Below are 24624 nucleotides of genomic sequence, written 5' to 3'. Positions count from 1 at the left end.
ACATATCAATTATTTTCTAAACAGAATGTATTATAGATATTTTAACCTTTTCTTTTTTTTTTTTTTTGAGACGGAGTGTCACTCTGTCGCCCGGTCTGGAGTGCAGTGGCCGGATCTCAGCTCACTGCAAGCTCCGCCTCCCGGGTTTACGCCATTCTCCTGCCTCAGCCTCCCAAGTAACTGGGACTACAGGCACCCGCCACCTCGCCTGGCTAGTGTTTTGTATTTTTTAGTAGAGACGGGGTTTCACTGTGTTAGCCAGGATGGTCTCGATCTCCTGACCTTGTGATCCGCACGTCTCGGCCTCCCAAAGTGCTGGGATTACAGGCTTCAGCCACCGCGCCCGGCCTTTTTTTTTTTTTTTGAGACGGAGTCTCGCTCTGTGGCCCAGGCTGGAGTGCAGTGGCCGGATCTCAGCTCACTGCAAGCTCCGCCTCCCAGGTTTATGCCATTCTCCTGCCTCAGCCTCCCGAGTAGCTGGGACTACAGGCACCCGCCACCTCGCCCGGCTAGTTTTTTGTATTTTTTTAGTAGAGATGGGGTTTCACCGTGTTAGCCAGGATGGTCTCGATCTCCTGACCTCGTGATCCGCCCGTCTCAGCCTCCCAAAGTGCTGGGATTACAGACTTGAGCCACCGCGCCCAGCCTTAACTTTTTCTTAGAAACTCGGGGTCTTCACATCTGCAATGGTACTGCTATAAAACTGTGATACTGAGCCGGGCGAGGTGGCTCACGCCTGTAATCCCCGCACTTTGGGAGGCCGAGGCGGGCGGATCACAAGGTCAGGAGATCGAGACCACAGTGAAACCCCGTCTCTACTAAAAATACAAAAAATTAGCCGGGCGCGGTTGTGGGCGCCTGTAGTCCCAGCTACTCGGGAGGCTGAGGCAGGAGAATGGCGTGAACCCGGGAGGCGGAGCTTGCAGTGAGCCGAGATTGCGCCACTGCACTCCAGCCTGGGCGACAGAGCCAGACTCCGTCTCAAAAAAAAAAAAAAACAAAAACAAAAAAAACTGTGATACTGGCCCGGTGCAGTGGCTCACACCTGTAATCCCAGCACTTTGGGAGGCCGAGGCAGGCGGATCATGAGGTCAGGAGATCAAGACCATCCTGGCTAACACGGTGAAACTCCGTCTCTACTAAAAATACAAAAAGTTAGCCAGGAGTGGTGGCGGGCACCTGTAGTCCCAGCTACTCGGGAGACTGAGGCAGGAGAATGGCGTGAACCCAGGAGGCGGAGCTTGCAGTGAGCTGAGATTGCGCCACTGCACTCCAACCTGGGTGAGAGAGCGAGACTCCACCTCAAAAAAAAAAAAAAACTGTGATACTGTCAGAGGCACCTGAGGTGTGAGGTTTATATATGCCTATATAGTAAAATGGCTACAAAGTTCTGGACAGACAACTTGAATCTCCATCTGCTGTCCTGCTTCTGATCACGAGTATGTATTAACATGCCTCCTTTATATTATTCTTTTTTTTTTTTTTTTTGAGACGGAGTTTCGCTCTTGTTGCCCAGGCTGGAGTGCAATGGCATGATCTTGGCTCACCGCAACCTCAGCCTCCCGTGTTAGCTGGGATTAAAGGCATGCGCCACCACGCCTGGCTAATTATGTATTCTTTGTAGAGATTAGGGTTTCTCCATGTTGGTCAGGCTGGTCTGGAACTCCTTACCTCAGGTGATTCGCCCACCCCGGCCTCCTAGCCTCAACTATATTATTCTAATAATACTTTTGGTCATACAAAGCTTCTAGTTAAACAGTACTTTCAGCTGGGCATGGTGGCTCACGCCTGTAATCTAAGCACTTTGGGAGGCCAAGGAGGGTGGATCGCCTAAGGTCAGGAGTTAGAGATCAACCTGACCAACATGGTGAAACCCCATCTCTACTAAAAATTAAAAAAATTAGCCGAGCATGGTGGTGGGTGCCTGTAATCCCAGTCATTCGGGAGGCTAAGGCAGGAGAATCACTTGAACCCAGGAGGTAGAGGTTAGGTTACAGTGAGCCAAGATCACACCATTGCACTCTAGCCTGGGCGAGAGACGAAAACTGTCTAAAAAAAAAAAAAAAAACAGAAAGTCCCTTCATATCTCTCATTAATTCAATAAATATATCACTTGATTAATTAGCTGATATGAATCTTGCAAGCAGTCTGTGAAGTAAAAAACATATATTACTACTCCCAATTTTAACTACCTAATTATAGACAAATAAATTAAGGCTCAAAGAGGTCAAATGACACTTTGGGCCACAGACTCAATAGGCAACACAGTCAGCCCTCATACACCTGGGTCCTCTGTGTCTCAATATACACAATTTTCACTGGGTGCAGTGGCTCATACCTGTAATCCCAGCACTTTGGGAGGCCGAGGCGGGCGGATAACCTGAGGTCAGGAGTTCGAGATCAGCCTGGGCAACACAGTGAAACCCATTTCCTACTAAAAATACAAAATTAGCCAGGCGTGGTGACACATGTCTGTAATCCCAGCTACTCGGGAGGCTGAGGCAGGAGAATCGCTTGAACCTGGGAGGCGGAGGATGCAGTGAGCCATTGCACTCCAGCCTGGGCAACAAGAGTAAATCTCTGTCTCACCAAAAAAAAAAAAATACACACACACACACACACACACACACACAATTATCTGAGTGAGGCCCTGAGGTGATGCTACTTTTGAGGTAAAATGAACAATCTTTACCACTTAGAAGCACTTTCAGCTTACTTTTATATTTATTTATTTGTTTATTCATTTTGAGACAGAGTCTCACTCTGCCCCCTGGGTTCAAGCAATTCTCCTGCCTCAGCTTCCTGAGTAGCTGGGATTACAGACGCGTGCCACCACGCCCAACTAATTATTGTATTTTCAGTACAGACAGGGTTTCACCATGTTGGCCAGGCTGATCTTGAACTTCATAATCCACCCGTCTTGGCCTCCCAAAGTGCTAGGATTACAGCCTTTACTTTTATTTTTTATTTCCAAAAGCAGCAGGAGAAAAACAGCTTACTTTTAGATGCAAGGAAATACATTCTGATTGGTTGAGACTGCCAGATGTCTGACTTTCAGATGCTGTTCCTCTTTACTTCTCAAATATCTCTCTAAAATTCTCTGAACGTTACAGCAACACTTTATTAATACAGACTCCACACATGAAAGTTGAGATAAATTCAGAATTGAGCTGAAGTTTACCTCTGCACTCTAATAAAGACTAAGAAAACAGTGTAAATAAGATCGCAGGGAGAAATGTTTAATGAGCTGTTTTTAAGCATTTCAAGTCTAATTTACATACAATTAAAGTTAATTTGCACATCATTCTCAGCTATTCATTAAACCAGGTACAAGGATCTCTATCTAACAAAATAACCTGGTAACACTATTAGCCTAGTTTCAATTACTGTATGAACTCAAAGTAACAGCTGCACCTAAAGAAAAACAACCTATAACACTCTCACTAGGTTTTCCCCCAATTAGCCCAAATTAATGAGGTTTAATACTACCTCCATGGTGACCCACAAAACCTATCTTCCCCTGATGACCCCTAGAGTATAAGTTAAAATGTAGTTAAACCACCTGTCCTAGAGACTAGGCAGAGGAAGCAAGACAAAATGGCAATGGCTAAGGAAGCCTAGGGTTCTAGGGCAGATTATGGCACTAAATCTGTGCTACCTGAGTTAAATCACTCGAATTCTCTTGCCTTCAGTTGCCTCTTTTACAAAATTAGGGAGCTAATAATGTGGTCTCTAAACACAATATTCCACTAAAAGGATCCAGAGCTCTTAAGCGAAAGGGCAGAAAATGTACAAGATGAGTTGGGAACACCTTATCGTACTAGAAAGGAAGGAACACTATCGAAGACTGCTGAAGTTATGTCAAAAGGAATCAGGAGCGAGCTTGAAGAACTTCCACTGGTCCAATATGAAACAAATTGAACATCAATAAGAATAACTACAATGGATTAAAACACATCAAATATGTTAACACCTAAAAGTTCCTGATCATTCCCTAAAAAACCCTAAAAAGTCACTGGTCCTCTCTGGAGTATATCTGAAAACCAACTAATTATTTTGAAAACTAGTAAATAAAAGAATAAAGGGAATGAATTAAGTATTTATCTTGCGGCCGGGCGCGGTGGCTCAAGCCTGTAATCCCAGCACTTTGGGAGGCCGAGACGGGCGGATCACAAGGTCAGGAGATCGAGACCATCCTGGCAAACACGGTGAAACCCCATCTCTACTAAAAAATACAAAAAACTAGCCGGGCGAAGTGGCGGGCGCCTGTGGTCCCAGCTACTCGGGAGGCTGAGGCAGGAGAATGGCGTAAACCCGGGAGGCAGAGCTTGCAGTGAGCTGAGATCCCGCCACTGCACTCCAGCCTGGGCGACAGAGCCAGACTCAGTCTCAAAAAAAAAAAAAAAAAAAAAAAAAAGTATTTATCTTGCCTTCCTTGTACATATCAAACCCCAGGGTAACCAAAGAGTTGATATGGTAAACTTTTTCTTTAGTATTTCAGTATTTGTTCTTTTTTGATAAATAACAAAAAAAAAAGAATGACAGAATTAAAATCTAGTCCGGGCGCCGTGACTCAAGCCTGTAATCCCAGCACTTTGGGAGGCCGAGACGGGCGGATCACGAGGTCAGGAGATCGAGGCTATCCTGGCTAAGACGGGGAAACCCCGTCTCTACTAAAAAATACAAAAAACTAGCCGGGCGAGGTGGCGGGTGCCTGTAGTCCCAGCTACTCGGGAGGCTGAGGCAGGAGAATGGCGTAAACCCGGGAGGCGGAGCTTGCAGAGAGCTGAGATTCGGCCACTGCACTCCAGCCTGGACACCGTCTCAAAAACAAACAAACAAAAAAACTTTATTTTACCAATAGCTGCAAACTATTATTTTTTTCATTAGTTGTTTTGTGTGTGTGTGTGTGTGTGTGTGTGTGTGTGTGTGTGTTTGAGACAGGGTCTCACTCTGACGCCCAGGCTGTAGTGCAGTGGCATTATCTTGGCTCACTGCAACCTCCACTTCTCAGGCTCAAGTGATCCTCCCACCTCAGCTTCCCAAGTAGCTGGGACTACAGGCGTGCACTACTAACCCAGATAATTTTTATATTTTTTATAGAGATGGGGTTTCTCCACATTGTCCAGGCTGATCTCAAACTCCTGGGCTCAAATGATCTGCCTGCCCCAGTCTCCCAAAGTGCTGGGATTACCAGTGTGAGCCACCACACCCTAGCCTGAAAACTCTTATTATTTTAACAGTGATATAATGACATATAATCAATAAAAAATTATTGTGATTTTTTTTTTCTTGAGATGAGCTCTCTGTTTTTCAGGCTGGAGTGCAGTAGTCTGATTTCAGCTCACTGCAGCCTCAACCACCTGGGCTCCCAACTTAGCCTCCCAAGTAGCTAGGACTACAGGCACACACCACCACACCCAGCTACTTTTTAAATCGTGCCTGGCCAAAATAAAGTATATTATTAAAATGAATTTCCATGGGGCACAGTGGCTCACACCTGTAATCCCAGCACTTTGGGAGGCCAAGGTGGGCAGATCACGAGGTCAGGAGATGGAGACCAGCCTGGCTGATACGGTGAAACCCTGTCTCGCCAGGCGTGGTGGCACACGCCTGTAGTCCCAGCTACTGCGGAGGCTGAGGCAGGAGAATCGCTTGAACCTGGGAGGCGGAGGTTGCAGTAAACCGAGATGGCGCCACTGCACTCCAGCCTGGGTGACAAATCATTTTCCTGTTTCTTCTTATCTTTTTAACGTGCCAAATAATTTTTTTTTTTTTTTTTTTTTTTTTTGAGACAGGGTCTCACTCTGTCGCCCAGTCTGGAGTATAGTGGCACAATCTCAGTTCACTGCAACCTCCACCTCCTGGGTTAAAGCAATTCTCGAGTCTCAGCCACCCAAGTAGATGGAGTTACAGGCACATGCCACCACAAGCGGCTAATTTTTCTGTTTTAGTATAGATGGGGTTTTACCATGTTGACCAGGCTAAAATTTTAAATTTAATTTGAAGCTTGAATATTTCTATTAGACAACACTCTCTAGACCTAACAACCAGTTTATAGGGAATAAAAAGAATAGAGGAACATAAGTGAATTACAGAAATTCAATTAGCAAGGTCCAGACGGGAAAATTACACAACTTTGTTTCTTTAACAACAGCATCAATAACAACAACAACAAAAAAACCACAAGAGAAAAAAAGAACTGACCAGGCGTGGTGGCTCACGTCTACAATCTCAGCACTTTGGAAGGCCAAGGCAGGTGGATCACCTGAGGTCAGGAGTTAGAGACCAGCCTGACCAACATGGTCAAACCCCGTCTCTACTAAAAATACAAAAATGAGCCGGTCGTGGTGGCTAACGCCTGTAATCCCAGCTACTCAGGAGGATGAGGCAGGAGAATCACTTGAACCCAGGAGGCAGAGGTTACAATGAGTCAAGATTGCACCACAGAACTCCAGCCTGGGCGACAAGAGCAAAACTCCGTCTCCGGAAACAAACAAACAAACAAACAACAACAACAAAAAAAAACGGAGAGAACCTGTAGATTAAAAAAGACGTAAAAGAGGCCAGGCACCGTGGCTCACGCCTGTAATCCCAGCACTTTGGGAGACCAAGGAGGGTAGATCACCTGAGGTCAGGAGTTGAAGACCAGCCTGGCCCACAAGGCGAAACCCCGTCTCTACCAAAAATACAAAAATTAGCTGGGTGTCATGGTGGAGGCAGAGGTTGCAATGAGCTGAGATCACGTCACTGCACTCCAGCCTGGCAAAAGAGGGGGCACTCTGTCTCAAAAAAAAAAAAAAGAAAAAAGGAGACATAGAAGCTATGTAAACCAAATCAATGTATCAACCTTGTCTGAAACCTGATTCAAATAAACCAAATGTTCAGAGAGAAAGGATGGCAGGGATGAAGGGAGAGTGGAAAGATAAATTAATTGTGGAAATCTAAACATCAACAGGATACAGTGTGGTTATGTTTTTTAAAGAGTGTCTTTTTTTTTTTTTTTTTGAGACGGAGTCTCACGCTGTTGCCCAGGCTGGAGTGCAGTGGCGCGCTATCGGCTCACTGCAAGCTCCGCCTCCCGGGTTCCCGCCATTCTCCTGCCTCAGCCTCCTGAGTAGCTGGGACTACAGGCGCCCGCCACCGCGCCCGGCTAATTTTTTGTATTTTTAGTAGAGACGGGGTTTCACTGTGGTCTCGATCTCCTGACCTTGTGATCCGCCCGCCTCGGCCTCCCAAAGCGCTGGGATTACAGGCTTGAGCCACCGCGCCCGGCCTAGAGTGTCTTTTATTTTTTACAGCTATACACAGAAATTAGCATTGAAATGATATGTCTGGGACTTGTTTCAGAATGATCCAAGGGGGATGAGGGAACGAATAGGGGTATGGATGAAACAAGACTGACCATCAGCTGATAATTGTTGAAGCTGAGTGTTGGACATATAAGGGCTCACTATATCATCCTCTCCACATTTGTATATGTTTGAAATTTTATATAATTTTCCAAAAAATGAGATGAGCAGACAAGTTTATCTATAAAAACTTCTTGTAGCTTTTGAATCTACAAAAATATATGAAAATAAGTCACAGAGTTGGCTAATACTTCAAGAGATCATTCGATCCCAGTGTACTGCCTCCAGGACACACTACAACATTATCACATTCAGCAAATATTTATTAACTATTAAGCACAAAGGCGCTAACATAGAAGATGCACAGAAATATAAGAAACAGTTTCTGTTTCAGGACTTTAGTCATATAAGAGAAATGAGAAAAGTACCTAAACATAAAACAAGGTAAAAAGTGATGAAGTTGACCAGGCGCAGTGACTCATGTCTGTAATCCCAGCACTTTGGGAGGCCAAGGCTGGCAGACCACCTGAGGTCAGGAGTTAGAGACCAGCCTGGCCAACATGGTGAAACCCCATCTCTACTACATATACAAAAATTAGCCAGGTGTGGTGGTGTGCACCTGTAGTCCCAGCTACTCGGGAGACTGAGGCAGGAGAATCACTTGATCCCGGGAGGTGGAAAGGTTGCAGTGAGCCGAGATTGTACCACTGCACTCCAGCCTGGGCAACAGAATGAGATTCTGTGTCAAAAAAAGAAAAAAAGGTGAAGTTATGGTTTAAGTATCATAAGCAAGGTACTTTTTAAGTATATCAGAAGTCATCAGAGAAGAGTGTCATATAACGGCATGAAAAATAGGATTTGGACATGTAGTGGAAGGGAGTATTATATGTGAAGTGTACAGACAGTGTCAGCAGAAGCACAGAGGCAGAATATAATGAAACATTTTTGGGAAATGAAGATGAGCGCATTATTGCACCCATAGTGGGAAGCAGGGCTGGAAAGACAAGTAGGGGCTAGACCATAGAATCTTAAATATCAGGCTGAGTTTGTAATTTAGTCAATAAGCATTGGGAGTCACACATTTGGAGTTCTAGATGATAGAATATTTAGGAAGAAACTATACACCTCACCTAAGTATAGCAGAAAAGAATAGAGCTGGGGAGGGGGATGAAAATAAGGATACATAATCAAGGCAAAAGATAACACAGGACCTAAAATGGAGTAGTGGGAGGAAAAGACAGGGAGGGATCTGAGAGTATCTGGGCAAGAAAACAGGCAGGAGTTGAGAAGTCAACAGTAACTAAGATTTTAAAATCGGATGAACTGGGAGAATGGTGGGGCCCACGTTTCGCATGCTGGCAGACCTATACCAGCCCTGAATAGTGTTCAATAAATGACTGGCTGAGTGAATAAATAAATAGAAATACATGAGTCAGGATGAAGAACAGTAAGTCAGGGGATTTGGGGGGCTGGGGAGTGGGATGGGCAGGAGATAAGCTGACCCTTCTCATTGAACCTGTGTTCCTCACAAGGTTCTGAAGAACAAAATGCTGCCCAGGAGTGCTATGCATCTTTCTTGGGAATGCACTTCTCTAAAGCAAAGAACTCATCATTGGCCGGGCGCGGTGGCTCACGCCTGTAATCCCAGCACTTTGGGAGGCCGAGACGGGCGGATCACGAGGTCAGGAGATCGAGACCATCCTGGCTAGCACGGTGAAACCCCATCTCTACTAAAAAATACAAAAAACTAGCCGGGCGAGGTCGCGGGCGCCTGTAGTCCCAGCTACTCGGGAGGCTGAGGCAGGAGAATGGCATAAACCTGGGAGGCGGAGCTTGCAGTGAGCTGAGATCCGGCCACTGCACTCCAGCCTGGGCGACAGAGCGAGACTCCGTCTCAAAAAAAAAAAAAAAAAAGAACTCATCATTAAAACCTACATAAAAGGTATAAAACTCATCCTTAAAGCCAGTAAACATGCCTCCCAAGCAAGGAGGAGACAACCTGTACAATCTGACCACAGGTTCTCAAAAGCAGACAGCTCATGAAAAGCTGGAGGTGCAAGCAGGACATCAATGAAGTGGTCCAATAGGAATTCTGGTACTGGAGCTCAGAGGCAAAAATATAGATGTGGGAGTTACTGCATGAAGGTTGTAATAGAAGACACAAGAGTAGGCTGCACACAGAGGCTCAAACCTGTGATCCCAGCACTTTGAGAAGCCGTCGCAGAAGAATCACTTGACTCCGTAAGTTCGAGACCAGCCTTGGCAACACAGTGAGACCTTGGCTCTACAAAAATAAAATTAGCTGGGCATAGTGGCACACATCTGTGGTCCCAGCTACTTGAGAGGCTGAGGTGGGAGGCTCACTTCAGCCCAGAAAGCTGAGGCTGCAGAGAGCCAGGATGGCGCCACTGTACTGCAGCCTGGCCAACAGAGCAAGAACCTGTCTCAAAAAACAAAACAAAACAAAACAAAACAAAAAAAACCACACACACAAGAGTAGATGACCTCCCCATGCAAAAGCAAAAAAAGAGAAGCAAGGCCTGAGACAACTTAGAGACTGACAAAGGAGGATCAGAAAGGCAGAAAGAGAACCAGAACAATACTGTGTCATAAAAGCTAAGAGAAGAATGTCCAGAAGGAAGACCTGTTCAATCTTTATCTTCTTCCTTGACCCACAAATCCAACCCATCAATAAGTCTTATCAGCTCTACCTCCAAAATATATACTAAACACATCTATTTCTCTCCATCTCTTTAGCCACCTACCTAGTAGTTCAAACTTTTATCACTGCCTAGATTTCTGCAGTAGCCTTCTGTTCAACCCACCTCAATCAAGTCCTGCCCCCAAATAATCCACTCTCTTTGTAGCAATTGGGTTAGTCTTTTAAAAATGGACATCAGGGCCGGGTGCGGTGGCTCACGCCTGTAATCCCAACACTTTCAGAGGTAGAGGAGGGCGGATCACGAGGTCAGGAGATGGAGATCAGCCTGCCCAACATGGTGAAATCCCGTCTCTACTAAAAATACAAAAATTAGCCAGCTGTGGTGGCGGGCGCCTGTAATCCCATCTACTCCGGAGGCTGAGGCAGGAGAATTGCTTCAACTCGGAAGACTGATGTTGTGGTGAGCTGAGACCATGCCACTGCACTCCAGCCTGGGTGCCAGAGCAAGACTCCATCTCAAAAAAAAAAGGGAAATCAGGGCTGGGTACAGTGACGCAAGTCTGTAATCCTAGCACTTTGGAAGGCCACTGCAGGTGGATCACTTGAGCTCAGGAGTTCAGGACCAGCCTGAGCAACATGGTGAAATCCAGTCTCTACAAAAAATACAAAAATTAGCCAGGCATGGTGGCTAGCACCTATAGTTCCAGCCACTTGGAAGGATGAGGTGGGAGGATTGCTTGAGCCCAGGAGGCAGAGGTTGCAGTGAGCTGAGATTCTACGACTGCACTCCAGCCTTGGTGACACAGTGAAACCCTGTCTCAAAAAAAAAAAAAAAAAAAAAAAAAAAGCGAGGGGGAAATCAGGCCAGGCAGGGTGGCTCATGCCTGTAACCCCAGCACCTTGGGAGGCCAAGGGGAGGATCCACTTGAGGTCAGGAGTTCCAAGACCAATCTGGGCAACAAAGCAAGACCCATCTTTACAAAAAAAAAAAAAAAAAAAGGGGGAAGAAAATTGGCATGGCATGAGGATGTGAGTCTGTAGCCCTAGCTACTTAGGAGGCTGAGGTGGGAGGATCCCTTGAGCCCAGAAATTCAAGGCTGCAGTGAGCCATGATGGCACCACTGCATTCCAGCCTGGGAGATACAGCAAGACCTTGTCTCCAAAAAAAAAAAAAAAAAAAAAAAAAAAAAGGGAAACAAACAACAACAAAAAAATTGTGCTTTACAGGGCATGATCATGAAAAGTGAAAAGACAACCCACAGAATGGGAGAAAATCTTTGTAAATCATGTATCTGATAAAGAACCTGTATCCAGAATAAAGAACTATTAAAATACAATAAAAGGACAAATAACCCAATTTTAAAAGAAGCAACAGATTTAAAGAGACATACAAATAGCCAATAAATGGGCAAGAGCGGTGGCTCATGCCTGTAATCCCAGCACTTTGGGAGGCCAAGGCGGGTGGATCACAAGGTCAGGAGATGAAGACCATCCTGGCTAACATAGTGAAACCCCGTCTCTACTAAAAATACAAAAAATTAGCCGGGCGTGTTGGTGGGCACCTGTAGTCCCAGCTACTCGGGAGGGTGAGGCAGCAGAATCACTTGAATCCAGGAGGCGGTGGTTGCAGTGAGCCGAAACTGCGCCACTGCACTCCAGCCTGGGCAACAGAGCCAGACCCCATGGCCCAAAAAAAAAAAAAAAGGTACATTGCTAATCATTGAAAAGATTGTAATAGGGGAGGAAAGAGGGGTATTGGAAAAAACAACACAGTAAGTCCTCACTTAACTCATCAACAGATTCTTGGATATCACCATTTTAAGCAACACAATGTATAACAAAACCAATTTAACCATAGTCTAATGTAAAGTTAAGTTCCTATAGCATATTTCTGGTCACAAAAAACATCACCAAACTTCTAAAGACCAAAACACTTCTAATATTAAACACTGAAACAAATGTGAGCTATACAAACATTTAAGAAAGATTAATAAAGACAAGAAAGATAAGTATTTACCTAATTATTCCAGTTCAGGGTCATGGGTGGCCAGAGCCTGTCCCAGCAGCCCAGGGAGCAAGGTAGGAACCAACTCTGGACAGGATGCCATCCCATCAATTACACACACACCCACACTCACTCAGACTGGGACCATGTAGAGACACCAATTCATCAAACACGCACAATTTTGTGATGCAGGAGGAAACCAGAGTACCTGGAGGAAACCAAAAAACTGGAGAAAGTCCACACAGATGTGGGGAGAATGTGCAAACTACACAGACAGTAGCCCTAGCCAGAAACACATTTTTTTTTCTCATCAACATTATAACGCAATGAAGTTGAACAAAATAATGTTATTCAAAGACCTGTTGTAATGGCCATGAGTTGATACTTGTTGAGGCTAGGAGATAGATACACAGGAGTTCATTACATCATTCTCTTTACTTTTATATATGCTTGATATTTTTCATTAAAAAGTTTTTTTTTTAATCTTCAAGCACTTCAATTTAAAAACAAAACACTTCTTCCAGACTTCCCATTTTACTTAAAAATAAAACACACCCAGGCAAAGTGGCTCACACGCCTGTAATCTCAGCACTCTGGGAGGCTGAAGCTGAGGATCACTTGAGCCCAGGAGTTCAAGAATAGCCTAGGCAACATAGTGAGACTCCATCTCCATAAAAAATAAAACAATTAGCCTGGCATGGTGGCCTGCATCTGTAGTCCCAAGTACCCACGGGGATGAGGTGGGAGGATCATTTGAGCCACAGATTACTGCACTCCAGCCTAGGTGACAGAGTGGGAGCTTGTCTCAAAAACAAAACAAAACAAAACTCCTGGCCAGATGTGGTGGCTCACATCTGAAAGCCTACCACTTTAGGAGGCTGAGGCAGGAGGACTGCTTGAGGCCAGGGGTTTGAGACCAGCCTGGGCAACATAGTGACAGCCAATCTCTAAACACAAAATTGAAAAATTAGGCAGGTGTGGTGTAGTCCCAGCTACTCAGGAGGCTGAGGCAGGAGGATCACTTCAGTCCCAGGAGTTCAAAGCTGCAGCGAGCCATGACTGTGCCACTAGCCTTGGCAACAGAGCAAGACCTTGTCTCAAAAAATAAATAAACAGAACCCCTTAATAGTCCTAAAAAGCTTTGAAATATCTGGCTCCTACCCTTCTCCAATCACATATTTTGTTACCATCATTCACTAATATATAGCCATGGTAGGCTTCCATCACTCTCAGAATACACTAAGGATTTTCCTGATTCAGGGCCTCTGCCGTTACCAGTTCCTTCTCCCTGGAACTCTCTTCCCTCATTTCTTTATTTGGATGGTTCATTTTCATTCTTTACTTTCAGTATATCACTTTCTCAGAGAAGTCTTTCCTGACCATCCTTATCTAAGTTCCTCTATTACTCTCTATTATAGCACTCTATTTTATTTTCTAACATACATCACAATCTTTAACATTTTATGCCTTTTTTTTTTTTTTTTTTTTTTTTTGAGACAGTGTCTGGCTCTGTTGCCCAAGCTGGAGTGCAGTGGCGTAATCTTGGCTCACTGCAACTCTGCCTCCTGGGTTCAAGTGATCCTCCCACCTCAGCCTCCCGAGTAGCTGGTACTACAGGTGCACACCACCACATCCAGCTAATTTTTATATTTTTTGTAGAGATGGGGTTTCACCATGTTACCCAGGCTGGTCTCAAACTCCTGGGCTCAAGTGATCTGCCTACATTGGCCTCCCAAAATACTTGGCCTCATGCCTCCCCAAGTGGGCATGAGCCACTACAGCCAGTCTTATTTATGTCTTTACTGTCTATCCAAGGCTTCCCAAACTGCATGAGGGCATGGACCTTGTTTCTTTCAAGATCACTGAGTTGCATCCTTAGTAGTATATGACACACAGTGGCACTTAATAAATCTGTTGAATGTTAAACTAATAACCCAATACTAGGCATTAGCCTATTGCTGAATGTTTAATATAGCAAAGGCTTACAGAAAACCTACTGTTTACGAGGCCTCAGGTAACACATACACACATTTGATGAGAAGATACATGGTATATTAGGCCATTCTTGCATTGCTATAAAGAAATATCTGAGACTGGGTAATTTATAGGAAAAGAGGTTTCACTGGCTCACAGTTCTGCAGGCTGTACAGGAAAACAGTGCCAGCATGTGCTTCTGGGGAGGCTTCAGGAAGCTTTTACTCATGGTGGAAGGAAAAGTGCATGTAGGCACTTCACATATGAACTCAGAGTGAGAGCTCACTTATCACCAAGGGGATGGCCCAAGCCATTCATGAGGGACCTGCTCTCATGACCCAAACACCTCTTACCAGGCCCCATCTCCAACACCGGGAATTACATTTCAACATGGGATTTAGAGAGGATACATATTCAAACTACATCACATGGTGTAATGAGAATTAAGTGGACAAAACTAAAAAACAAAAAACAAAAAAAGCAAATAAGTAGACTATTTTTCCCCCAGAGAATTCATCTAAAAACAGAAATAAGAGAGTTGTGACACAGTCCCTTCTCTAAAGATGTATAAATAAAGGGTCCCCTAGGGATCAAGGCTGAAATCTACCACAATTAACATTTTTAGAAATTATCTAGAAAAAACAATAGTGAAATCTTCCCAGTTTGCAGATGACTCTACAGCAACACATAGAAGTACAATGGTGCAAGGCTCTATGTGTTCAGGAATGTGAAAAACAGCTTCCATGTAGACAAAAATAAGGTAATTTAGTGACAGAAAAATAGCTCAAACTGTATCAGATGATGAGCTCTAAAGCTACCTGTTTTAACATAGGAAAGGGGTTTCAAAGTCCCTAGACTGTACCCTGAATACAGCTACAAAAAGGCAACAAAATAGTGGCTGTCATTATGAAAGCTTTGGAAACACAGAACATATTATCCTATCCTTGTACAAACCAAAGTGTACCTGTACCTTGAGTAGAATGTGTAGTTGTAGTCATCATAGCACAAAAAAGGTAAAATAGAGAAGGCCTAGAAAGATATCGCAAAAGACCAAAGGAACCAGAGGGGCTTCCATATGAGCACAGATTTTTTTAAATGTCTTTTTAAGGCCAGGCACAGTGGCTCACGCCTGTAATCCCAGCACTTTGGGAGGCTGAGGCGGGCGGATCACCTGAGGTCAGCAGTTCGAGACCAGCCTGACCAATATGATGAAAACTCGTCTCTATTAAAAATACAAAAACTAGCCAGACGTGGTAGCATGCACCTGTAATCTCAGCCAGTCAGGAGGCTGAGACTGGAGAATTGCTTGAACCCAGGAGGCAGAGGATACAGTGAGCTGAGATCGCGCCATTGCACTCCAGCCTGGGCAACAAGAGCGAAACTCTGTCTTGGGGGAAAAAAATGTCTTTTTAAAAATATGGTAAATTAGATACTTTAACAAGAAACAAAGTGGTAGATAGAGACTTCTGTATCACATCTTAGAAATTATGAAGCAGTTGGGTGCGGTGGCTCACACCTGTAATCCCAGCACTTCGGGAGGCCAAGACGGGCGGATCACAAGCTCAGGAGATCGAGACCATCCTGGTTAACACGGTGAAATCCTGTCTCTACTAAAAAATACAAAAAACTAGCCGGGCGAGGTGGCTGGCGCCTGTAGTCCCAGCTACTCAGGAGGCTGAGGCAGGAGAATGGTGTGAACCCGGGAAGCGGAGCTTGCAGTGAGCTGAGATCCGGCCACTGTACTCCAGCCTGGGCAACAGAGCGAGACTCCGTCTCAAAAAAAAAAAAAGAAAAAGAAATTATGAAGCAGTTAGAAATCTAAAGAAACAGCCATGTGCAACGAAAGGCACATGCTACCTGGGAAGCTGAGGAAGGAGGTTTACTTGAGCCTAGGAGTTTGTGTCCAGCCTGGGCAACACAATGAAGCCCTGTTTCTTTAAAAAAAAAAAAAAAAAGAGAGAGAGAGAGAGAGAAAGGAGGAGGAAGGAGGAAGAAGGAAGAATGAGGAGGAGGAGGAGGAGGAAGGAAAGAAAGAAAAAGAAAGAAGTATATTTTTTTTTTTTTTTTTTGACACGGAGTCTCGCTCTGTCGCCCAGGCTGGAGTGCAGTGGCCGGATCTCAGCTCACTGCAAGCTCCGCCTCCCGGGTTCACGCCATTCTCCTGCCTCAGCCTCCCGAGTAGCTGGGACTACAGGCGCCCGCCACCTCGCCCGGCTAGTTTTTTTTGTATTTTTTAGTAGAGACGGGGTTTCACCGTGTTAGCCAGGATGGTCTCGATCTCCTGACCTCGTGATCCGCCCGTCTCGGCCTCCCAAAGTGCTGGGATTACAGGCTTGAGCCACCGCGCCCGGCCTATTTATTTTTTTAATTACAGACAGGGCCTTGCTATGTTGCCCAGGATGGTCTCAAACTCCTGAGGTAAAGTAATCCTCCTGCCTTGGCCTCCCAAAGTGCTGGGATTACAGGCGTGAGCTACCACGCCTGGCCAAGAAATACATTTAAAAAGAATTTCTTAAGCCCAGGTTTTAAAATCAGAGAAATGGGGATTCTGAATTCTAGTCCCAGTAGGCTTAGCTATGTGACCACAGGCAGTTACTTAATTTTGTTGTGCCTCTTTTACCAGTAAGTAACAACTAATTTGAAGGATTGCTGTGAAGATGAAGATGTGCACATTGCCTGGCACAGAGTATATATTCACTATATAGTAGCTATTGCTTGTATCAGAACCCATAAAAAATAATGGTTTACTACCCAATCTAGTATATATAAGAAATAGTATAGGCCGGACACGGTGGCTTATGCCTATAATCCTAGCACTTTGGGAGGCCAAGGCAAGCAGATCACCTGAGGTCAGGAGTTCGAGACCAGCCTGGCAAACATGGTGAAACCCTGTCTCTACTAAAAATACAAAAAATAGCCAGGTGTGGTGGTGCATGCCTGTAATTCCAGCTACTTGGGAGGCTGAGGCAGAAGAATTGCTTGAACCAGGGAGGCAGAGGTTGCAGTGAGCCCAGATTGTGCCACTGTACTCCAGCCTGGGCAGCAAAGTGAGACTCCGTCTCAAAAAAAAAAAAGAAAAAAGAAAAAAAACAAGAAGTACAGTACAGCATAGCACTCATTACTCAGGTGGGGAGTACAGAATGTAAGAAAAAAAAATTCAAAAATAGCATAAATTCATAGGTGACATTCCCATAAGAGAAATTGTCAATTTGGGGCAACACAGGCCTGAATTTTGAAGCTGAACATTTTCATGCCTTCCCTTCAAACAACCCTTTGGAAGGTTTTAAGAAGTAGAATTCTGCCTTTTAACCAAGATGGCACCAAAGGGGAAGAAGGAAGCTCCTGCCCCTTCCAAAGCCAAAGCCAAAGCAGTCTTTGAAGGCCAAGAAGGCGATGCTAAAAGGCATCCACAGCCACACACAAGAAAACAGGATCCACACGTTACCTACCTTTTGGTGGCCCAAGACACTGCAGCTCCAGAGACAGCCCAAATATCCTCAGAAGAGCACCCCCAGGGGAAACAAACTTGAACCCTATGCCATCATCTCACCACTGAGTCTGCCATGAAGAAGACAGACAACACACTTACTTTCATTGTAGATGTCAAGACCAACAAGCACCAGATCAAACAGGCTGTGAAGAAGCTCTACAACACTGAAGTGGTCAAAGTCAACACCCTGATCAGAATGGAAGACAACATATGTTTGACCAGCTCCTGACTATGCTTTCGATGTTGCCAGCAAAATTGGAATCATCCAACTTGAGTTCAGCTGGTTAACCATGAATACACAAAGGCTGGGTGTGGTGGCTCATGTCTATATTCCCAGCACTTTGGGAGGCCAAGGTGGGAGGATTGCTTGAGCCCAGGAGTTCAAGACAAGCCTGGGCAACACAGGGAGATGCTGTTTCTACAAATAATACAAAAATTAGCCAGATGTGGCCAGGCGCAGTGGCCCATACCTGTAATCTCAGCACTTTGGGAGGCCAGATCACTTGAGATCAGGAGTTCAAGACCAGCCTGGCCAACATGGTGAAGCCTCTTCTCTGCTAAAAATACAAAAAATTACCTGGGCTTGATGGCGCACACCTGTAGTCCCAGCTACTCAGGAGGCTGAGGCAGGAGAATCGCTTGAACCTGAGAGGTGGAGGTTGTAAAGAGTCAAGATTGCACCATTGCACTGCAGTCTGGGCAACAAGAGCAAAACTCTATCTCAAAAAAAAAAAAAATTAGCCAGGTGCAATAGCAGGCACCTGTGGTCTCAGCTATTCAGGAGGCCAAGGCAGGAGGATCACCTCAGTCCAGGAATTCGAGGCTGCAGTGAGCTATGATCATGCCACTGTACTAGAGCCTGGGTGACAGAGCAAGACTCTGTTTCAAAAAAAAAAAAAAAGGCCGGGCGCGGTGGCTCAAGCCTGTAATCCCAGCACTTTGGGAGGCCGAGGCGGGCGGATCACAAGGTCAGGAGATCGAGACCACAGTGAAACCCCGTCTCTACTAAAAATACAAAAAAAATTAGCCGGGCGCGGTGGCGGGCGCCTGTAGTCCCAGCTACTCAGGAGGCTGAGGCAGGAGAATGGCGGGAACCCGGGAGGCGGAGCTTGCAGTGAGCCGAGATCGCGCCACTGCACTCCAGCCTGGGCAACAGCGTGAGACTCCGTCTCAAAAAAAAAAAAAAAAAAAAAAAAGGTAGAATTCTGGATTAGGTAGATGATGTTCTAACCAAATATGCCATTTCTTAATTATAACAACTGTTAACACTTATTAAGCACTGGACTAAGTAATATCACATAATAGTTCCAACACGCCTCTGATATATGCTCTGTATTTTACAATATGAGATAGGTCTCCATTTTACAGATGAGATCTCTGAAGCTACGAGAGGCTGTATGTATCATTTACCTAAGGCTACAGAGCTAGTGTAAGTGGAGAAGCCCACAACTGAACCCAGATGGTCTGACTCCAGAATCTATACTCTTAACCATGGAACAATACTGTCTCCTATTCTACAAGAAATGTTGAGTGGTGGGTATGCAAGAATGAGGTACGTGATAAAAGAGTGTACACTAAATGGTTTTGGTTTTTGTGTTTTTTTTGAGACAGAGTCTCACTCTGTCACCCAGGCTGGAGTGCAGTAGCATGATCTCAGCGCACTGCAACCTCTGCCTCCCAGGTTCAAACTCAAGCGATTCTCGTGCCTCAGCCTTCTGAGTAGCCACACTACCATACACGGCTAATTTTTGTATTTTTTCATAACAGATGGGGTTTCACCATGTTGGTCAGGCTGGTCTCAAATTCTTGGCCTCAAGCAATCTGCCCTCCTTGGCCTCCCAAAGTGCTGGGATTACAGGCATGAGCCACCACACCCAGCCAAAGGAGTGTACAGTAAATGTTAAAAAAAAGTGCCCAATTGCCGGGCACGGTGGCTCACACCTCCAATCCCAGCACTTTGGGAGGCCGAGGCGGGTGAATCACCTGAGGTCAGGAGTTCGAGACCAGCCTGGCCAACATGGCGAAACCCCGTCTCTACTAAAAATACAAAAATTACCCGGGCATGATGGCGGGTGCCTTTAATCCCAGCTACTTAGGAGGCTGAAGCAGGAGAATCGCTTGAACCCAGGAGGCGGAGGTTGCAGTGAGCAGAGGATCACGCCACTGCACTCCAGCCTGGGTGATAGACAAGACTCTGTCTCAAAAAAAAAAAAAAAGAAGTGCCCCATTAGGCCAAGCCAGCCATGGTACCAGCAGCTAGTCAGATTTAGGGTGGCCCAAAGTATGAACACTGAAATAACATGAACTGATAAATGAGGAGGTGACAAACCTAACAAAAAGAGAAACCTAAAAATCCCTGAACTATGTTCTCAGCTGTAGTAAACAAAGTTCTGGGAGAGAGGAAAATGTATCAAAATGCTAACTGGTAGGATAATGACTGATACCTATTTTCTGCTTCATATTATCTTTTTTTTTAAATTTATTTATTTTTTTTTACAAAGAACACTCATTATTTTCATAATTGGGAAAAGGCAGAAACAAAAATAAATCTCAGGAAACTTTCACTCTTTATTCACTTCTGATTATATAATCTGTGGCAATGACTGGGCACGGTGGCTCATGCCTGTAATCTCAGCACTTTGGGAGGCTGAGGCTGGCAGATCACATGAGGCCAGAAATCTGACACCAGCCTGGCCAACATGGCGAAATCCCATCTCTACTAAAAATATAAAAATTAGCTGGGCGTGGTGACACATGCCTTTAGTCCCAGCTACTCGAGGGGCTGAGGCAGGAGAATCACTTGAACCAGGGAGGTAGAAGTTGCAGTGAGCAGAGATCATGCCACTGCACTCCAGCCTGGGTGACAGAGCGAGACTTCATCTCAAAAAACAAAAAATAATCTGTTGCAATGAGCAAGTATTACTTTTGTAACTTTAAAGAGATTTTTTAAACAAATAAATCCAGGATATCAGAAATGGGAGGCAGGCCGGGCATGGTGGCTCACGCCTGTAATCCCAGCACTTTGGGAGGCTGAGGCAGGTAGATCACTTGAAACCAAGAGTTCAAGACCAACCTGGCCAACATGGTGAAACCCCATCTCTACTAAAAAGAGACTTGGAAGGCTGAGGCAGAAGAACTGCTTGAATCCGGGAGGTGGATGTTGCAGCGAGCAGAGATCCTGAAACTGCACTCCAGCCTGGGGGACAGAGGGAAGACTCTGCCTCCAAAAAAAATTCAAAAAGAAAGAAAGAAGTGGAAAATAAATTTCATGCAAATAGCAAAGCAAAAAAAAAAAAAAAGGGATATGATGTAAGAATAAGCAAATTAGTAGCTGCGGTTTGTTGGAAAGAACACTAGACACGCATCAAAGGAGTTGGGTTCATATACCCATCAACATGGACAAATGTGAAAAACTTTATGTTGAACAGAAAAAGTCAGACACAAAAGTGTGCATACTGTATGATTCAAGAACAGGTAAATTTAATATGTGGGGACAGAAATCAGAACATTGGTTGCCTATAAAATGGGGAAGATTGACTGGAAGGGGAACTGGAAGGAGGGAACTTTGGAGGGTTATAAAAATGTTGTATTTCTTTTTTTGAGATGGAGTTTCGCTCTTGTTGCCCAGGCTGGAGTGCAATGGCCTGATCTCGGCTCACTGCAAACTCTGCCTCCCTGGTTCAAGTGAGTCTCCTGCCTCAGCCTCCCAAATAGCTGGAATTACAGGCATCCGCCACCACACCCAGATAATTTTTTGTATTTTTAGTAGAGACGGGGTTTCTCCACGTTGGTCAGGCTGGTCTCCAATTCCCAGCCTCGGGTGATCCACCCGCCTCAGCCTCCCGAAGTGCTGGGATTACAGGTGTGAGCCACCGCGCCCAGCCAAAATGTTCTGTTTCTTGATGTGGGTGTTGGCTGCATAGGTGTTTATATTTGTAAAAACTTATCTAATTATATACTTCTATCTCACTGTATGTAAGTTTTACCTCTAAAAATCTTGGCTAGGGCCGGGCATGGTGGCTCACGCCTGTAATCCCAGCACTTTGGGAGGCCAAGGCAGGTGGCTCACGAGGTCAGGAGTTCGAGACCACCCTAGCCAACACGGTGAAACCCCGTCTCTACTAAAAACACAAAAAATTAGCCAGGCGTGGTGGCAGGCACCTGTAATCCCAGCTATTCGGGAGGCTGAGGCAAGAGAATTGCTTGAACCCAGGAGGCAGAGGTTGCAGTGAGCCGAGACTGCGCCACTGCACCCCAGGGTAGGCGACAGAGTGAGATTCCATCTCAAAAAAAAAAAAAAAAATCTTGGGAGGCTGAGGCAGGTGGATCACCTGAGGTCAGGAGTTCAAGACCAGTCTGGCCAATATGGTGAAACCCCGTTTCTACTAAAAATACAAAAATTAGCTGGATGTGGTGGCACATGCTTATAATCCTAGTATATGATGTAAGAATAAGCAAATTAGTAGTTGTGGTTTGTCTCAGCCTCAGGAGGCTGAGGCAGGAGAATCACTGGAACGAGGGAGGCAGAGGCTGCAGTGAGCCGAGATGGCGCCACTACATTCCAGCCTGGGTGACAAGGGCAAGACTGTCTCAAAAAAAAAAAAAAAATTGTAGCTACTAACATATCTCAAGTGCTAGGGACTAACTGTAATGGAATACAACAAAGTGGAGCACTGTGCTTTGCAAATTTCCATCCAATGAATGCTGAAGGAACTTTAAAAGTAAAGAGAGGGAAGAAGTTAGTCTTCTAATTCTCATAATTCCACAGATGTGTTTGGTATTCAGAAATACTATTCTTTAAAGACTATCAATATTCTACAAAGGGAAATTCACTTATAGTTCCCAATTGTGAATGAAAAGGAGTATCAATAGGCATGACCCAAAACCTTCTTCTACACAGTTAAACAAAATTTCTCAAGACCTGATTTAAGAGCAAACTTTTTGCCAGGCACAGTGGCTCACACCTGTAATCCCAGGAGGCCGAGGCGGGTGGATCACAAGCTCAGGAGATCGAGACCATCCTGGCTAACACGGTGAAACCCCATCTCTACTAAAAATACAAAAACTTAGCCGGGCATGGTAGCGGGCGCCTGTAGTCCCAGCTACTCAGGAGGCTGAGGCAGGAGAATGGCATGAACCCGGTAAGTGCAGCTTGCAGTGAGCCGAGATCGCACCACTGTACTCCAGCCCGGGTGACAGAGTGAGACTCTTTCTCAAAAAAAAAAAGAGCAAACTTTTAAAACTGAGTACTATGGCCGGGAGTGGAGGCTCATGTCTGTAATCCCAGCACTTTAGGAGGCCGAGGTGGGCAGATCACTTGAGGTCAGGAGTTCAAGATCAGCCTGGCCAACACGGTGAAGTGCCGGCTCTACTAAAATACAAAAATTAGCCAAGTGTGGTGGCAGGCACCTGTAATCCCAGCTACTCAAGAGGGCTAAGGCACGAGAATCGCTGGAACCCGGGAGGCAGAGGTTACAATGAGCTGAGATCGTACCACTGCACTCCAGCCTGGAAACAGAATGAGACTCCCTCTCAAAAAAAATAAAATAAAAATAAAATAAGGCTGGGCGCGGTGGCTCACACCTGTGATCCCAGCACTTTGGGATGCCAAGGCGGGTGGATCACGAGGTCAGGAGATCGAGACCATCTGGGATAACATGGTGAAACCCCATCTCTACTAAAAATACAAAAATTTAGCCGGGTGTTGTGGCGGGCGCCTATAGTCACAGCTACTTGGAAGGCTGAGGCAGAGAACGGCGTGAACCCGGGAGGCAGAGCTTGTGGTGGGCCGAGATCGCGCCACTACACTCCAGCCTAGGCGACAGAGTGAGATTCCGTCTCAAAAAAAAAAAAGAACAAAAATGCATGTATAGAGGTCAGGAGATTGAGACCATCCCAGCTAACACGGTGAAACCTGGTCTCTACTAAAAAAAAAATTAGCCAGGCATGGTGGCATGCGCCTGTAGTCCCAGCTGCTTAGGAGGCTGAGGCAGAAGAATCACTTGAACCTGGGAGGCAGAGGTTGCAGTAAGCTGAGATCGTACCACTGCACTCCATCCTGGGCAACAGAGGGAGACTCCGTATGAAAAAAAAATAATGCATGTGTGTATACACATACACATATTCACTCAAATTGGAAATGAGTCAAACCACTGCTTTTTCTCAAAAGGCTTTCTGTCTTCTCAAAATAAACAACTTGGGGCCACGCACAGTGGCTCACGCCTGTAATCCCAGCACTTTGGGAAGCAGAGGTGGGCGGATCACTTGAGGCCAGGAGTTCAAGACCAGCCTGGTCAACGTGACAAAACCCCGTCTCTACTAAAAATACAAAAATTAGCCAGGCGTGGGGCACCTGTAATCCCAGCTACTCAGCTCAGGAGGAGGAGGCAGGAGAATTGCTTGAGCCCGCGGTGGGTGGGGAGGGCTTGCGCAGAGGCTGCAGTGAGCTAAGATCATCGGGCCATTGCACTCCAGCCTGGGCGACAGAGCAAGACTCCGTCTCAAAAAAAAAAAGAAAAAAAAAGAAACTATTTTGTTCAAATGGAATTAATCTTACAGCTGAGAGTACATCTCAGACTTCTCCGTATTTTACCAGAAAGAAAAACAGAGCTTGAAAAGAAATATCACAGGCAGTTTAATAGCGTCTCCTATCAATCTCAAATTGTTTATTAGTTTGTGGAAATCATGATGAAAAGCAAATTTTTCTGAGATACTTCTATATCTGAACATTATTTCTTCAGCAAGCATTCAACAATTCTTGTTTCTATTCTTCTCTTTTCTAATTCAATTCTGTTTGGTTTCTAAGTTAAGAAGTGTGTTTCATTTGCATAAATGGTAACTATTCTGAGATACTATTCATAACTATACATTTGAATTCTGTAAAGTACCATTCATAACTTCAAACAGAATGGGGAAAAAACACTCATTCAACTTTACCTTAATGGTGACTAAGACATGAATGATTATAATGTTATATTGTATAGAGTTGGCCAAAAGAGAATTAAGTCTTCAAATATTACCACTACCTTGTCATTAATTTATGAATGCCCAGAGGAACCAAGGACCACTGCCTTGACCAATCCGCCTGTCACAAAAAATACTGAGCTTAGAAAAGCATGCCCATTCTAAACATGCTTTTTGG

The 24624-nt window shown here is 45.0% G+C and overlaps 1 protein-coding gene and 2 long non-coding RNA genes across 33 annotated transcripts in view; 2 read left to right on the top strand and 1 right to left on the bottom strand.

Moving 5' to 3' along the window:
- WASF2 (WASP family member 2) overlaps nt 1–24624 on the bottom strand; it is a 101834-nt gene that overhangs the window by 69608 nt on the left and 7602 nt on the right. For 8 of the 31 annotated variants that reach the window (XM_077966716.1, XM_077966721.1, XM_077966683.1 and 5 more), the window contains one exon: nt 17443–17551. The exons of 14 other annotated variants lie outside the window; for them this stretch is intronic. The gene's annotated coding sequence lies outside the window, so the exon portion shown is untranslated. Of the gene's footprint in view, nt 1–17442; nt 17552–18060; nt 18129–24624 lie in introns of all 31 variants that reach the window. 9 more of the 31 variants (XM_077966696.1, XM_077966672.1, XM_077966754.1 and 6 more) reach the window with 2 other exon arrangements.
- LOC144334944 (uncharacterized) lies at nt 40–23041 on the top strand. Its single transcript, XR_013405255.1, has 2 exons — nt 40–100; nt 21825–23041. It is a non-coding gene; the product is annotated as an uncharacterized LOC144334944 (long non-coding RNA).
- On the top strand, nt 2034–4848 carry LOC144334940 (uncharacterized). The gene is made up of 3 exons (XR_013405252.1): nt 2034–2340; nt 2941–4096; nt 4419–4848. It is a non-coding gene; the product is annotated as an uncharacterized LOC144334940 (long non-coding RNA).

Source organism: Macaca mulatta, chromosome 1, assembly GCF_049350105.2.
Source record: "Macaca mulatta isolate MMU2019108-1 chromosome 1, T2T-MMU8v2.0, whole genome shotgun sequence".
Lineage (NCBI taxonomy): Eukaryota > Metazoa > Chordata > Mammalia > Primates > Cercopithecidae > Macaca > Macaca mulatta.
This window is presented reverse-complemented; position numbering and strand designations above follow the sequence as displayed.